The sequence below is a fragment of the Balaenoptera physalus genome, assembly GCF_965194825.1.
Source record: "Balaenoptera physalus genome assembly, contig: HAP1_SCAFFOLD_1065, whole genome shotgun sequence".
NCBI classification, from domain to species: domain Eukaryota; kingdom Metazoa; phylum Chordata; class Mammalia; order Artiodactyla; family Balaenopteridae; genus Balaenoptera; species Balaenoptera physalus.
The window spans coordinates 164,352-178,186 of NW_028125728.1; the positions used below are offsets into that span (position 1 = coordinate 164,352).

At 41.4% G+C, this 13,835-nt stretch overlaps 1 long non-coding RNA gene across 1 annotated transcript; it reads right to left on the bottom strand.

Annotated features, from left to right (window-relative positions):
- Positions 1 to 1,414: 1,414 nt before the first annotated feature.
- LOC309653740 lies at positions 1,415 to 7,197 on the bottom strand. Its single transcript, XR_014259431.1, has 3 exons — positions 7,049 to 7,197; positions 3,191 to 3,312; positions 1,415 to 2,333 (listed from the first exon to the last, which is right to left on the bottom strand). It is a non-coding gene; the product is annotated as an uncharacterized lncRNA (long non-coding RNA).
- Between the last annotated feature and the right edge of the window lie 6,638 nt (positions 7,198 to 13,835).

Sequence of the window (13,835 nt, forward strand, 5' to 3'; positions counted from 1 at the left end):
TCGGGGTTGTTTTTTGGCTGAAACATAAGTAATATTTGAGTATGTAGGAATTACCATACATTTTAGAAGTTAGAGCCATTTACAGCAATACAGCCTGACTTGTTTATGTTGTATATAATCAATGTGTACTGAATTATACTCAATATTTTGTAATAACCTATAATGGAATATAATCTGAAAACAATATAACTGAGTCACTTTTCCGTACACCTGAAACTAACACAATATTGTAAATCAACTATACTTCAATTAAAAAGAAAAAAGATTCTCTAGTCTTCCAGTGGGTACTCTCATATAGGTGAGGCATTTCCAAGGACAGTTTGCATTAGTCAAAATGAAATTGTGGACAAAGGAGAAACAGATAGGAATAGGACTTCCACGTAGCATTTTCCAAAATAGATTTGACAGAATGCTGATTCTGAGAGAAACTGTGAAATAAAAGGTGCCGTGGCTAAATGAGTTCAGGAAATGTGGCCAACTCTATTCCCTGTTGCTGGAGATTCACCATAAATACTAGCATGTTAAGGGGCCTGAGAAGCCTTTCAGTAAAAAAATATGAAGAATTTTTTGTACCTGGTGATCTGATGTTGGAACACCATCTTACTCCCTGCTTGAGAAAACAAGAGGAGAAGGCTGAAGGCTGCAATCCACAGAGAACTTGTCTCATTCTTAGTACCATTTGGCCCAGAAGAAAGCAACAGAAAGTGATCAGGCATAAACACAGCTGCTTTTATCCAAGGGACAGTCTTTGGTATGTAACAGATGCTCAGTAGATTTTGTTCCTGTGTATAAATGAATAAGGACGATTCATGGGGAATCTGTGTTGAAAGAGGGCTGAAGTGATAAGGCAGAAAAGAATGGAATCAGACTCAGTCTCACTTAATAGTAATAGTTTATATTTATTAAGAACTCACTACGTGCCAGGCTTTATCCATATTGGCTCACTTAAGCATCATAATAGTGTTGTGGGGTAGGTGCTAACATCATTCCCATTTTATGGCTGAAGAAATTTGGGCCACTGAGAGTTTAAATAAACTGCCTAAGGCCACACAACTAGTAAGTGGCAGAAATGGGATTCAAATCCTCTCTGGCTCTAGAGCCAATGCCTATAACCTTTCACTTTTGCAAGCCCATCACTTTTGAGTGCTGGCAATGGGGAAAGGAGATATGAAATAGGGACATTGCTCCAAAGGAGGAGATAATGGACATGGGAAGAGAGTACATAGACACGAAAAGATAAATTACTTTTCGAAGGTTAAGTGCCAAGATGAGTGAGATGCACAGTGGACTAGATGTATGGACAAGGTATTTAAAACCCGTAAGGTATGTTGTTTATGTAAAATATTCTCAGAATTGTTATTAATGATAATGATACTGCTTTGGAGGAGAGAAGAGATCTGAAGAGGATGGTGACTGTGGAGATAATAATAATAATAAAAAATAATAATAATAATGCTTTTTGTAGTTCTTTCCAGTTTACATAGCACTTTTGTATATTTTATTATGTTTATTTTTCTCTGCAAGCCTTAGGGGGTTATACTGTTTATATTCTTATTATTCCCATTGTCCATATGGGGAACTGAGGCCTAAGGGAGTTAAGTGATTGACCAAAAGGCCCCACAGCTAGTAGGCAATGGAGCCAGAATTGGAATCCCAGGTTGCTGATTCCAAAGCCTCGCCTTTTCCTCTATCCTCTACTCTCTCTTAAAGGAGGCAGATTTTAAGAGTACAGGAAGGAGGTTCCAGGCTTAGGGAACGTAGGGATTGTGGTTAGAAACAAGACTTCCCAGGGTGTGTTTCAGGAAGGTGGAATGGGCAAGCCTGGATGGAAGGGTTGGGGGTAACACGGAGGTGAGGCTGGAGAAGTGGGCTGGGCTTGTCTGTGATGGGCTCCCAATGCCCATGGAAGGAGTCAGGACATTATTCTGAGATCATTGGGGAACCTTTCAAGGCTTTAAGCAGAAAAGTGAACATGTGTGTGTGTGTGTGTAGACACACACATATATCTGAAGATTAGTATAGAACTGATGGTGGGATATAATGGAGAGCGAGAACCTGAGGTCCTAGAACCACTTAGCAACTATTTAGAAAATCTTGGTGTACAACTTGCCAAGATGATTATACAGGCTCTGATATGATTTATGGGAGTAGGTGGGCAGTTAGAATTAACCCCTGGATGACCCTATAAATTCAGATCTGTGTTAAAATTCTCCATAGCACCAGAGGGCTGGCTTTCCCAGTGATTGTCCCCTGGTATCTCCGGGTCCATCCCGTAGGTTCAAGAAGAGTATTGTGTGGGCTTGAAGTTGTCTGCCTCACTGTCCCGTTTAGGCCTGGCAAAAAGAGAACCCCAGGAGGTGAAAGGAATATGTTTCTCTCATTTAAGACCTCTCTGAGCTCTACACTTATTATTATTATTTTTAACATTTATTTATTTATTTAGGCTGCTCCAGGTCTTAGTTGCGGCATGTGAGATCTTCGTTGTGGCATGCACGTGGGATCTAGTTCCCCGACCAGGGATCGAACCCGGGCCCCCTGCATTGGGAGCGCGGAGTGTTACCCACTGGACCACTGGGAAGTCCTCTAGACTTATTTTTCGAGGCCCTATCCCACATTAATATATTACAATCCTCTCAACATAATATTAAACATGCAAGTAATATCTATTTGCATTGAATATAAAAATAATCATGGTGTAAAATGAAGAGGGCCTTGATTAAGCAGTACAGAAATGAGATGTAAAAGGAAAGAGAAAACCCAAGGGATACCCTGAAGGCAGGATCCACAAGACTTTGATGATGCCGAGTTTGAGGAGGAAAAAGGAATCAGAGGATCCTACCTTTCATCCAGCCCTCACTGCAGCCTAGAAATCTAAGGGCATGATACCTGCCCAGGAGAAATAGTGAAGGGGGGGAAATAGGAATTTCGATTTTGGACAGATTGAGATTGAGATGATGGTGATATCCAGCTAAGTAGGTAGAGATAAGGATTCAAAGTTTACATACAGGAGACATTAAGACTGAAGATGTAGGTCTGTGAGTATGAGGGTGTCACCTGTATGCAGTTGACAGTTGAACTTATTAAGGAAGCTGGGTTCTCAGAGAAAGGCTGCATGTTGAGGAGGTGAGAGGCGGAAATGAAGACAAAAAGAGTGGGAAAAAAAAAGGTTATTCTTCAGGTAAACAAATACCTGAGTGAGATCTTGCTGGAGTCAAAAGAGCCACGTGGATCCATATTTTACTTCTGTCATTTACTGCCATAAATGACAAGTCCCATCACCTCTCTTCGCAGCTGTGATGTTTTCTCCTTCCGCTGCAAAATCAGAAACATAATTCTGTTTCTGCCCAAGTCATGAGGATAGTGTGGGGATCAAATGAGATACTGTCAAGATGTGGCTGTCTCCGCAGGCAGTCTCTTTCCAGCCAGTGCCAAACAGTATGCTTCAATCTGTATCAACCTTGACACAGACCTTGGCAAATAATCCTCTAGCACAAAAAACATAGGTGAGCAATGCAGGCTTTACTGAAGATTTTGTAGAGCAGACTAGAAGAGGATTATATTACATCCCCTAAAGTATTAGTTTCCATCAGCAATGACTTCCACGAAGTCCATTTTCCGTCACACTGATGCAGGTGGTTGATTTCCTTTCTTCCCCTGAGGTGTCTGCCCGACCCCTACGGGTACTCAGTTGTTCCTCTGTTACATGGGGCCGTTTAGCTCTGCCATTGACCTGCATGCCTACTCCTCTGGTTACTCAACAAAATAAAAGTCCTCAAGTAAAGAACACCAGTTTTATCCTTAGCAAGTTTGGTGATCACCTATTTTTACTCACATATTCCCTTTGGGAGCTTCATCTTTATCCCACCACTATGCCCTGTAGTCCCCAGCTCACACCCCACACCATCATTCCATCTCTCCCAACCCTGAGAGGAGTTCTGCCAATGAGGGTTTTCTCCAGTCTTGTTACAAAATCATTTTGTCAACTCTAAAGTGATGTGAACTTCATTATTAGTGTCAGAAGAAGTCAAGGGAGGTGGTATCTTCGAGAGGGTGGTATTTTCAAGAGAGAGGATATAGTAAAAAGCTCTACAGAGAAGATGGAGAAAAGGAGGACCATGAAAAGGGCATTGGGTCAGTGAGAGAGGTGATCCTGACATTAATGTCAGCAGGAGGGTGGGGGTGGAAGCTTTGAAGGCAAGGATTAAGGAGTGAGCAGGTGTTAAGGAGGAGGAAAAAGTTTTCCTGATTTCCCTGGGAGCAAATCTCTCCACCAATCACTATATAAGGCACATTCAGAGGAAATGCAGATTTGGATGGAGAAAGCAGCAGCAGGGCCAAATAGAGAGGCCCAGGAAACAAGTGTAATCAAGTTCATTCCGCAGAGGGCTACTTGAGAAGAAAGGGCAGTTAATTGTGCTGCTAGGAGGATCATCCCTTACCCGTTACAACTATCTAAGAGCTATGTAACAGATGAAATTTCCAAAAGCAGCAAGAAGTTCCCCAGCCAGAAACAGAAATTTCTGGGCAAAAGTCACAGGACAGGTATATTAGTGAATGATACAAATTTATATTTAATCGCCTAATTAAAAATATTGAGTGAGAATATTAGATCCAGAACTAGAGGGGAACCTTGAACATTACCTAATCTAACCCTGATGTTACAGAATCAGAAACTGAGGTTCTGGACAGGTTACCTAATTAATGCTAATTAATTAGACAGACCCCCTTCCCATTCTACTCTCAGATCCAAGAGCGCTAGTTCAGAACTCTTTCAAGTGCAATACATAAACTTCCATACTGCTTGCATTTCTACACTACAATTTTGCAAAGCAAGAAGTTGATGGGGGATTGTCCAGAGAAATATTTAAACTGATTTTCCTTCAATCAATGAGGACATAGATTTATCAGTTTTACAGGTTGGAAAACTGAGGCTTGGCAAGATTAAGTGACTAGTCATACAGCTAGTAAGTGGCAGAATGGGAGCTAGAACAAGTCTGGTTTGAATCCAAGTCCAGTTTGTGTTTTCACTACAAGACAGCTGTTTCTGGCTTTGCAAGATCCTGTTAAGACACTAACGCTCTCAGAATTATACATGCTTCTCAGAATTACACGCAAACGAGGCATCCTTCTCTGAAAATATCATGGAGAGAGTGTGTGCATGGCCTGGGAACATTGTGTTCAGAGAAGAACTTCTACCAGTTAGGTCTGTCCAGTAAACTGGAGACTTTCTTATCTGGCCTCATAATCTTGACTGATGCCTGTGAGACTTAGGGTCCATGTCATTTGCCCTTTTTTGTCTAGTAGTTGTATTTTTTTTGTTGGTTTCTTCAGTGCTTAAAGCCTCATTAGAACTAAGAAACGCGTGATCAATTACTTTTAATTTCAACTGTTGGGGTATGAAACAACATAGCCTAAAAAAAAAAAAAAAAGATTTTATGCCCTTGGCTAGGCATAGCCCAAATGCATATTTACATTTTTAAGAGCTGCATGATAATGTAGTGACTAAGAGTGGACTTTGAGAGTCAGAATACTGAGGTTCAAATCCTGACTTCACTATTTAAACTATTTGAATTTGCGCAACTTATTCTACTTTTCTGAGCCTCAGTTTCTTCATCTGTAAAATGGGGATAATAACAATACCTAACTCATGGGGTTCTTGTGACAACTGAGTTAATAAATGCATGATAGGCTACTTTTTGAAAGTGACATGGAGTGGGTGAGGCCATGTCAACAGCAGAGCCTGAGACTTAGAAGCCAGGAACTTTCTCTAGAGAATGTACCAACCATTGCCTGTGCCAGAGGGCTCTGGAAGCCAGGACAGCATCTTCTATGTTGTTCTTTCATCTCTTTTTTGTTGCTGTTTGGTAAGGCCCATCAGCTGACCACAGCCTCACTACTGTCCATCCAGCCCTCCCATTCTACCCACTACATATAGCCAATTTCCTCTCCAGATGGCCCAGAACACTCCTAAGTCACCGCCACCCCCCACCCCCCACCCCCTCATTCCACACACTCACAACAATAAAACAAGACGAGGAAGATGGAGCCTAGATACCTCAAAGCAGGGTGACCAACCTTCCTAATTTGCTTGGAATTGAAGAGATTCCTGAGACTTCAGTTTTAAAATCAGGACAATCCTGGGCAAACCCAGATAAATTTATCACCCTACCCAAAAGGTGGTTGGGGGTATGATGGCAAAATCCTCAAACTTGACCAAGATGGGGCTAGATGGAACCAGCTTGAGATCTCTCACAAAACCAGGATGGTGATGAAATTCACATATGGAATTGCTAATTTTGAAGCTGTAATGCACAGAGCCGGTAACAGGGAGCATGCACGTATTCAATTGTTTATTCATCAAACATTCATTGAGGGCTTACTACATGCTGGGAAGATTTTAAGCACTAGGGAACAGAACAGGCAAAGTCTCTGCCCTCATGGAAACTCTATTCTAGTGTGTGTGTATGTGGGGACAGACAACAAACAAACAGATATCAAATGTCAATTAGTGATAAATTCTCTGAAGGAAAGGAAAATTAGGATAAGGAAACAGTGGCTGTGTGGGTTTGAAATGGATCAGTCAGGATAAGTTTCTCTAAAGAGATGATATTTGAGCACTTAGAGGAAGAGCAAGCCAGGAGAATATCAACGGGGCACAGTATTCCAGGCAGAGGAAACAAATGCAAAGGCTCTGGGAGGGGAACTTGCCTGCACAGGAACAGAATAAAGGCCAGTAGGGCAGGGATGAACGGAGCCAGGGATACAGTAGCAAGGAATGACGTGGCAGAAGCGGCTAGGGGCCAGATGCTTAGAGCCTTGCAAACTAAGGTAAGGATTTAGGGTTTTAAATGCCAGCTGTTATTATAAAGGTAACGCTATTCTTCCATATACTCTGCTGAGCGTTGGCTCTGTTATCTGCTGTTTTTCTACTCAGCTTTGCTTTACTCTGTCAAACAAAACGTTTAGCTGCTCTTCATTTAGCAAATGGCTTATAAAGACACCATTCCAGGCATTGGGGATTAGAAGTTGGTTCTCTCAAACAGCTTACCATCTAGTTCGGGGAGGGTGGGTGGATCACAGTATTGAAAACACGTGAAAAAATCAGCAGCCGTGGACTTCCAAGGAAACAGCCGGTAACTACCGAGAAGAAAGGCGGTTTCAATTTCCCAGAGAGGTGAGGAGTTGCTTCCGGTGCGCCCCGGGGCATCATGGGAGGGGTGCGCCACCGGGGAAGGAAAGGCTGGAAGTGATTCCGCCGGGGTTGGGACCAGCCTGGAGACGGTGAGGGGCCCTGGCCGGTGAGTGTACGTTTGGAGTTCGTGAGAGAGCCAGGCGTTTCTCTTCAGCTCCGCGATTCCAGAGCTTAACTGTGCGTGTGGTGGGAGGGTGTGAAGCCGGAAGTGGCGAGGGAATTCGAACCCCCGGCTCTTGACGTGACTGGGCCGCAAGGAAATTTCTGAAAAGTCTCAAGTCGCCAAATTCCATTTGAAGTTTTTCAGTACGTTTGTAGGCGTTTTATTACATTGCATATACATGTACTTATGTAATATATAGGGCTAAATCCATTTTTGGGTACTAAAAACTGTGGATATCAATAGAATTATTTTTCAGAATATACCGGAAAAAAATATGATTCTGTTGCTCCAAAGATACCACCTTTCCCAAACATCCTCTTAACAACATTTTTCATACTTTGAGGGCTCCCCCTGTGTTGTACCTCAGTTTCCCTGAGAGAGAGCCATAAGCCGTTGTTTCTGTGAGGAGCTGAGAAAATAGCCCGCCCCCTTGGGAAGGTCAGGCTACTATAATATAAGAAAAGCCCTGTTTTGGGTGTGTTCCCCAAGGGGAATGTTTTTCTCCTTCATCAGCGAAGAGGCTTTCTTTTTCTCTCGTGGGCTCCGGAAGCAGCATCTTGGTGGTGCTTGGAGCCAGGAGGGAGGAATCAGGCTGGTAAATTCCATCCTTAAGGAAGTAAGGTTCTTTGCATCTGCCCACAGCTGATTCTTCAGCTTCCCACTTAGGAAAATGGGACCGACTAAGTCCGCAGTGAAGGTGCCTGGGGCCACTGGTGTCAATGTAACATGTGCCCAAACCTCTGTCACAGCCAGGAGGCAGAATTTAAGTTTGCTCACCGACAGCTGCTGTGTTAGCCCTGGAATGGTAATGCTTACGGAAAACTTGGCTGAAAGGCAACAGCTTTCAGTAGTTGTGCTAATGGTCTCGTCCATCAAATGACCCTCTCCTCTGCACCTTTCTCTTGTCAGTTATACCCATGTCTTTGATGAGAATTGGATATGAAGTCCTCTTAAGAAGCACGTTCCTTTTATTTATTGTATTTAAAAAATAGGAGCCTTTAAAAAAATTCCCAAAGTGAGGTACACATTGTAGAAAGATTGAAAAACATAATCAAACATACTGAAGGAAAAATTTAAATCACTCCTAAGATTTTAGCATAGAAGTAATCTCTACCGGAATTTGGATTAAGTCCTTTTACACTTTTTTTTATGTTTGTAAACACATACACAGTTTTTTTTTTTTTTTTTAAACACGTGCTTTAAACAAATACACAGTTAGGGTATCAGCCTGTAAGCATGGTTTTGTATTCTGCCTTTGCAACTTAACAGATTATGGGAAATTTTACCATGATATTAACTCTTCTTCTACATCATGATTTTTAATAGTTACATATCGTTCCATCCTATGACTGTACTCAGTTTTCTATTTTGGGGCACTTAGGGTGAACTAAATTTTTTTTCTTTTAAATACTCCTGTAAACATATGTGTGCATATGTTTATGCATATCTTGACGATATTTATAGAATAGACTTTCTGGGCAAAGGGTATGACTGTTTTAAGGTTTGCAGTAGTACAATGCCTGTTATTACAGTCTCCACAGTAGTGATGTGGCATAAGAAAACAATAAGTATTCTCTAATGATCATTACGGAGCCCAAGCTCATATTGCTTGCCGCACAACAGGTCAACAAATCGAGAGACGAGTGGTTGGGGCAAGGAATAGTGACTTTATTCGGAAAGCCAGCAGACCGAGAAGATGGTGGGCTAGGGTCCTCAGGTAAGATGGGCTAGAACCATCTTCCCCGAGGTAGAATTCAGGCTTTTTTTATACTAAAAGGGGAGAGAGTGTTGTTCCCTGTTGCAAACTTGGTGTCGGAATCCTTTGTTCTTGTAGCTGTCCACTTAGGTCAGGTCATGGTGTTCCTGTAAACCTTCAACAAGACAAACGTTATTCTCTGTTCTGCAACTTTTTATCTCTCTATGAATGGAAAAATGTTACACCTGTAAAGGCCAGAGCCTTGAGAATTGGCTATCCTGTATATTTCAGGCTATAGGCAACATTAAGTTGTAGCAAAAACAAAGTACAAAGGTTAAAGTAAAAGAAACAGATCTGATATGGTGTCAGTTTTGTTATTCCCTAGTACATGAGCATACTGATTATCAGGTGTCGTAAATATGCAATAGTCAGTGCAACATGACTGCAAAATAAAATGGCAAATACTGCAAAATTTTCAGAATTTAATGAAGTTGATGAAAGTGGTATTAGAAACCTGCTTGAATTTTGCAAAGCCACTGGCCAGGGTGATGCAGCAGCACTGAATTAGTTAATAATTATAAAACTCTGAACATGGACAAAGATGATCCAATAAGTGCTTCAAGGGAGTGACTTTAGGATCAAAGGATTAGGAAGACCCTTAAAATATCAATGAAGACATCATACAGTTTTTGCAAAAAAGGACATTCTTTATGATTGCATTGCAAAAGTTAAACATAAAGGGTGCCACATCATACAAGATTGTGAGAAGGATGTTCCTTTCCTCCCAACTCCAACATTGATTCATTCTTTGTTCTAAGAATTAACAGAGATGCAGTTATAATGTAAATCTTGTGAAGTATAAGAGAAAATAAATTTATTTCAGTAGTTCTGGCTTGATTTTTATGATAAAATCCCAATCAGACTTTTTCCCCACAATTTACTGTGTAATTTTGGACTTCATTTTAATTAATTTAGATTCACCTTAAGTGGTTGTTTTCTGAGGTACATGATTGTTGATGTAGAAAATCCCAAAGAATTTACCCCCAAACTCAGAACTATGAAGTGAGTTCAGTAGGGTTTCAGGGTATAACATAAACATACAAAAATCAGTTGTATTTCTTTAGGCTGTATGCTAGCAGTGAACATGTGGACACCAAAATTAGAAATACAGGGACTTCCCTGGTGGCGCAGTGGTTAAAAATCTGCCTGCCAATGCAGGGGACACAGGTTTGATCCCTGGTCCGGGAAGATCCCACATGCCATGGAGCAACTCAGGTCGTGCACCACAACAACTGAGCCTATGCTCTAGAGCCCGAGAGCCACAAGTACTGAAGCCCGTGTGCCTAGAGCCCGTGTTCCACAACAAGAGAAGCCACTGCAGTGAAAAGCCTGCGCATCGCAATGAAGAGTAGCCCCCGCTCGCTGCAACTAGAGAAAGCCTGCGTGCAGCAACAAAGGACCAATGCAGCCAAAAAAACAAACAAACAAACAAAAAATACAATACAATATACAATTACTTAAAAACAAAAAGAAAGAAAAAGAAGAATTTAGGTGTAAATCTAACAAAACATGTACAGGACTTGTATGCTGGAAACTGTAAAACAAGGAAGACAGAAATTGAAGAGGATCTGAATAAATGGAAAAACATACTTTATTCACGAATTGGAAGAATCAACATAGTAAGTAAGCTGATTTTCCCCAAACTGGTAAATAGATTTAATGTAATTCCTATCAAAAATTATAACTCTGGCTTTAAAGTTGGACATACAGTATCCTAATTATTATTTTCCCAAAGCACTATAATTGTAGTATTTCCCCCAATAAAAATTTTAACAGTTTTATGGGGATATAATTGATGTATAACGAACTGTACATATTTAAAGAGTCTCGACATATGTAGACACTGTGACACCATCATCTGAATCAAGATAATGAACATGTCCATCACCCGCAAAGTTTCCTCCTGGTCCTTTGTAATACATCCTACTGTCCTTCTGTGCCTCCCATAAATCCTGCCTCTCTGTCCCTAGGCAACCACTAGTCAGCTTTCAGTCACTATAGATTCATTTTTTTCCCCTACAATTTTATATAAATGGAATAATAGAGTCTACAGTTTTTTGGTCTGGCTACTTTCCATCAGCATTATTATTTTGAGATCCATCCATGTTTTTGTGTGTGTTAATAGTTTATTTTCATCATTTTTTTTTAAACAATTTATTTATTATTTTATTTATTTATTGTTTCTGGCTGCGTTGGGTCTTCGTTGCCGCGGGCGGGCTTTTCTCTGGTTGCGGCGAGCGGAGGCTACTCTTCGTTGCGGTGTGCGGGCTTCTCATTGCGGTGGCTTCTCTTGTTGTGGAGCACGGGCTCTAGGTGCGTGGGCTTCAGTAGTTGTGGCTCTCGGGCTCTAGAGCACAGGCTCAGTAGTTGTGGTGCATGGACTTAGTTGCTCCACGGCATGTGGGATCTTCCTGGACCAGGGCTCGAACCCGTGTCCCCTACATTGGCAGGCGGATTCTTAACCACTGCGCCACCAGGGAAGCCCAATAGTTTATTTTTATCATTTTGTAGTATTACATTATATGGATTTACCACAATGTGTTTATCCATTCACCTGTTAATGGCCATTTGGGTGGTTTTCAGTTTGGGGCTATTACAGATAAATATGCTGTGAATATTTGTGTGGACATACGTTTTCATTTCTCTTGAGTAAATACCTAGAAGTGGAACGACTGGAACAAATGGGTAATTTCCTAACTTTTTAAGAGGCTGCCAAACTATTTTCCAAAATGGTTATGCTGTTTTACATGACCACTAGCCGGTGTGAGAGGTCCAGTACCTCCACCTCTTGGCCAACACTTGGACTTTTAGTCATTGTAATAGGTGTGTTGTGATATCTCATTATGTTTTAATTATTAGTCCCCTAATGATTCATGATGAGCATTTTTCATGTGCTCTGTGTATATCTTCTTTGGTGAAATGTTTGTTTAAATCTTTTGGCTCTTTAAAAATTGGGTGATTTGTTTTCTTTTTAGTGAAGATATAGATTTCTGTATGTATTCTGGACACAAGTCCTTTATCAGGGGTATACTTTGCAAATACTTTTTCTCAGTCAGTGGCTTGTCCTTTCATTCTGTTTAACAGTGTTTTTCAAAGTGCAGAAACTGAATTTTGATGAAATCCAGTTTATCAATTTTTTCTCTCATGGCTTGTGCTTTTGGTGTTGGCATCTAAGAAATCTTTGTGTAAACCAAGGTCACAAAGATTTACTCTTACGTTTACTTCTAGAAGTTTTTGTGATTCTACTTTTGGTTTCCTCTTTGATCCAAACTTTAATTTAGGAGAGTATTTTGAATTTTTTTGTTTTAAACTGTTATTAATTTTAGACATTTTTGCGATTGAGGCCTGTGCAGTTTATACTGTAAAGGAGTGAGGCTGATAGGGGTTGGGAGGCAAGGGAGTGTGGATGGTAGAAGGTGGAAGTGGGACAGGAGTGCATAAAGTACAATTTTTGTCTAGATTGCATTTTTGTTCTACTGCTTCCTCTCTTTCTAGATACCAAACTCCTCATGTTTATACTGCACTAAATCTTTCTTGTTTTATTCTTCCTCTTTTCATATGTCCTCTCTCTCTCTCTCTCTCACCCACTCATCCATCCAATGTGTCAGAAAACCCTATGTGCGCTACCTTCACAGTACATCTAGAATCCATCTGCTTCTCGTCATCTCCCAGTGCCTATCTCTCTGGTCTAAGCCACTGTCATTTTTTATCTTTTATTTTGCAGTAGGCTCCTAACTGGTCTCACAGTTTCTACCTCTGCCTCCTTCACTGTATTCTCAATGCAGCAGAGTGATTCTTTTTTTTTTTTTTTTAAAGACTTATTTATTTATTCATTTTGGCTGTGTTGGGTCTTCTTTGCTGCGCACGGGCTTTCTCTAGTTGCAGCGAGAGGGGGCTACTCTCCCTTGCGGTGCAGAGGCTTCTCATTGCGGTGGCTTCTCTTGTTGCGGAGCACGGGCTCTAGGTGTGAGGGCTTCAGTAGTTGCAGCATGCGGGCTCAGTAGTTGTGGCTTGCGGGCTCTAGAGCACAGGCTTAGTAGTTGTGGTGCATGGGCTTAGTTGCTCCGTGGCATGTGGGATCTTCCAGGACCAGGGCTCGAACCAGTGTCCCCTGCATTGGCAGGCAGATTCTCAACCACTGCGCCACCAGGGAAGTCCCCAGAGTGATTCTTTTAAAATGTGTGTTAATATCACTCCTCTGCTCAAAACACTCCAAAGATTTCCCATCTCACTCTGAGTGAAGAAAAAAGTCCTCAGGTGGCCCTGAAGCCCTACATGATCCCTGGGGCCCCAGGTTCCTCTCTTATGCTGTAACTATCTTGCTCATTCTCCTCTAGCCCTGCTGGCCTCCTTCCTGTCCCTGGGACATGCCAAACTGCCCCTGCCTCAGGGACTTTGCATTTTCTTTTGTTCCCTCTGCCTGGAATACTCTTGCTTCCTTCAGGTCTCAGCTCAAATGTGTTTTTCTTAGAGAGGCCTTGCTTGACTCCTCTCCACAAAGTACTAACTGCCTCCCTCTTACTTTTTTTATTTCTCATGAGCACTTACCTGACACATTACACAGCTTCTTATTTTTTTTGTAGATCTTTTAACAAAAATTTTATGTTGGAGTGTAGTTGATTAACAATGATGTGTTAGTTACAGGCGTACAGCAGAGTGATTCATTTATACCCATACAAGTATCCATTCTTTTTCAGATTCTTTTCCCGTTTAGGTTATTACAG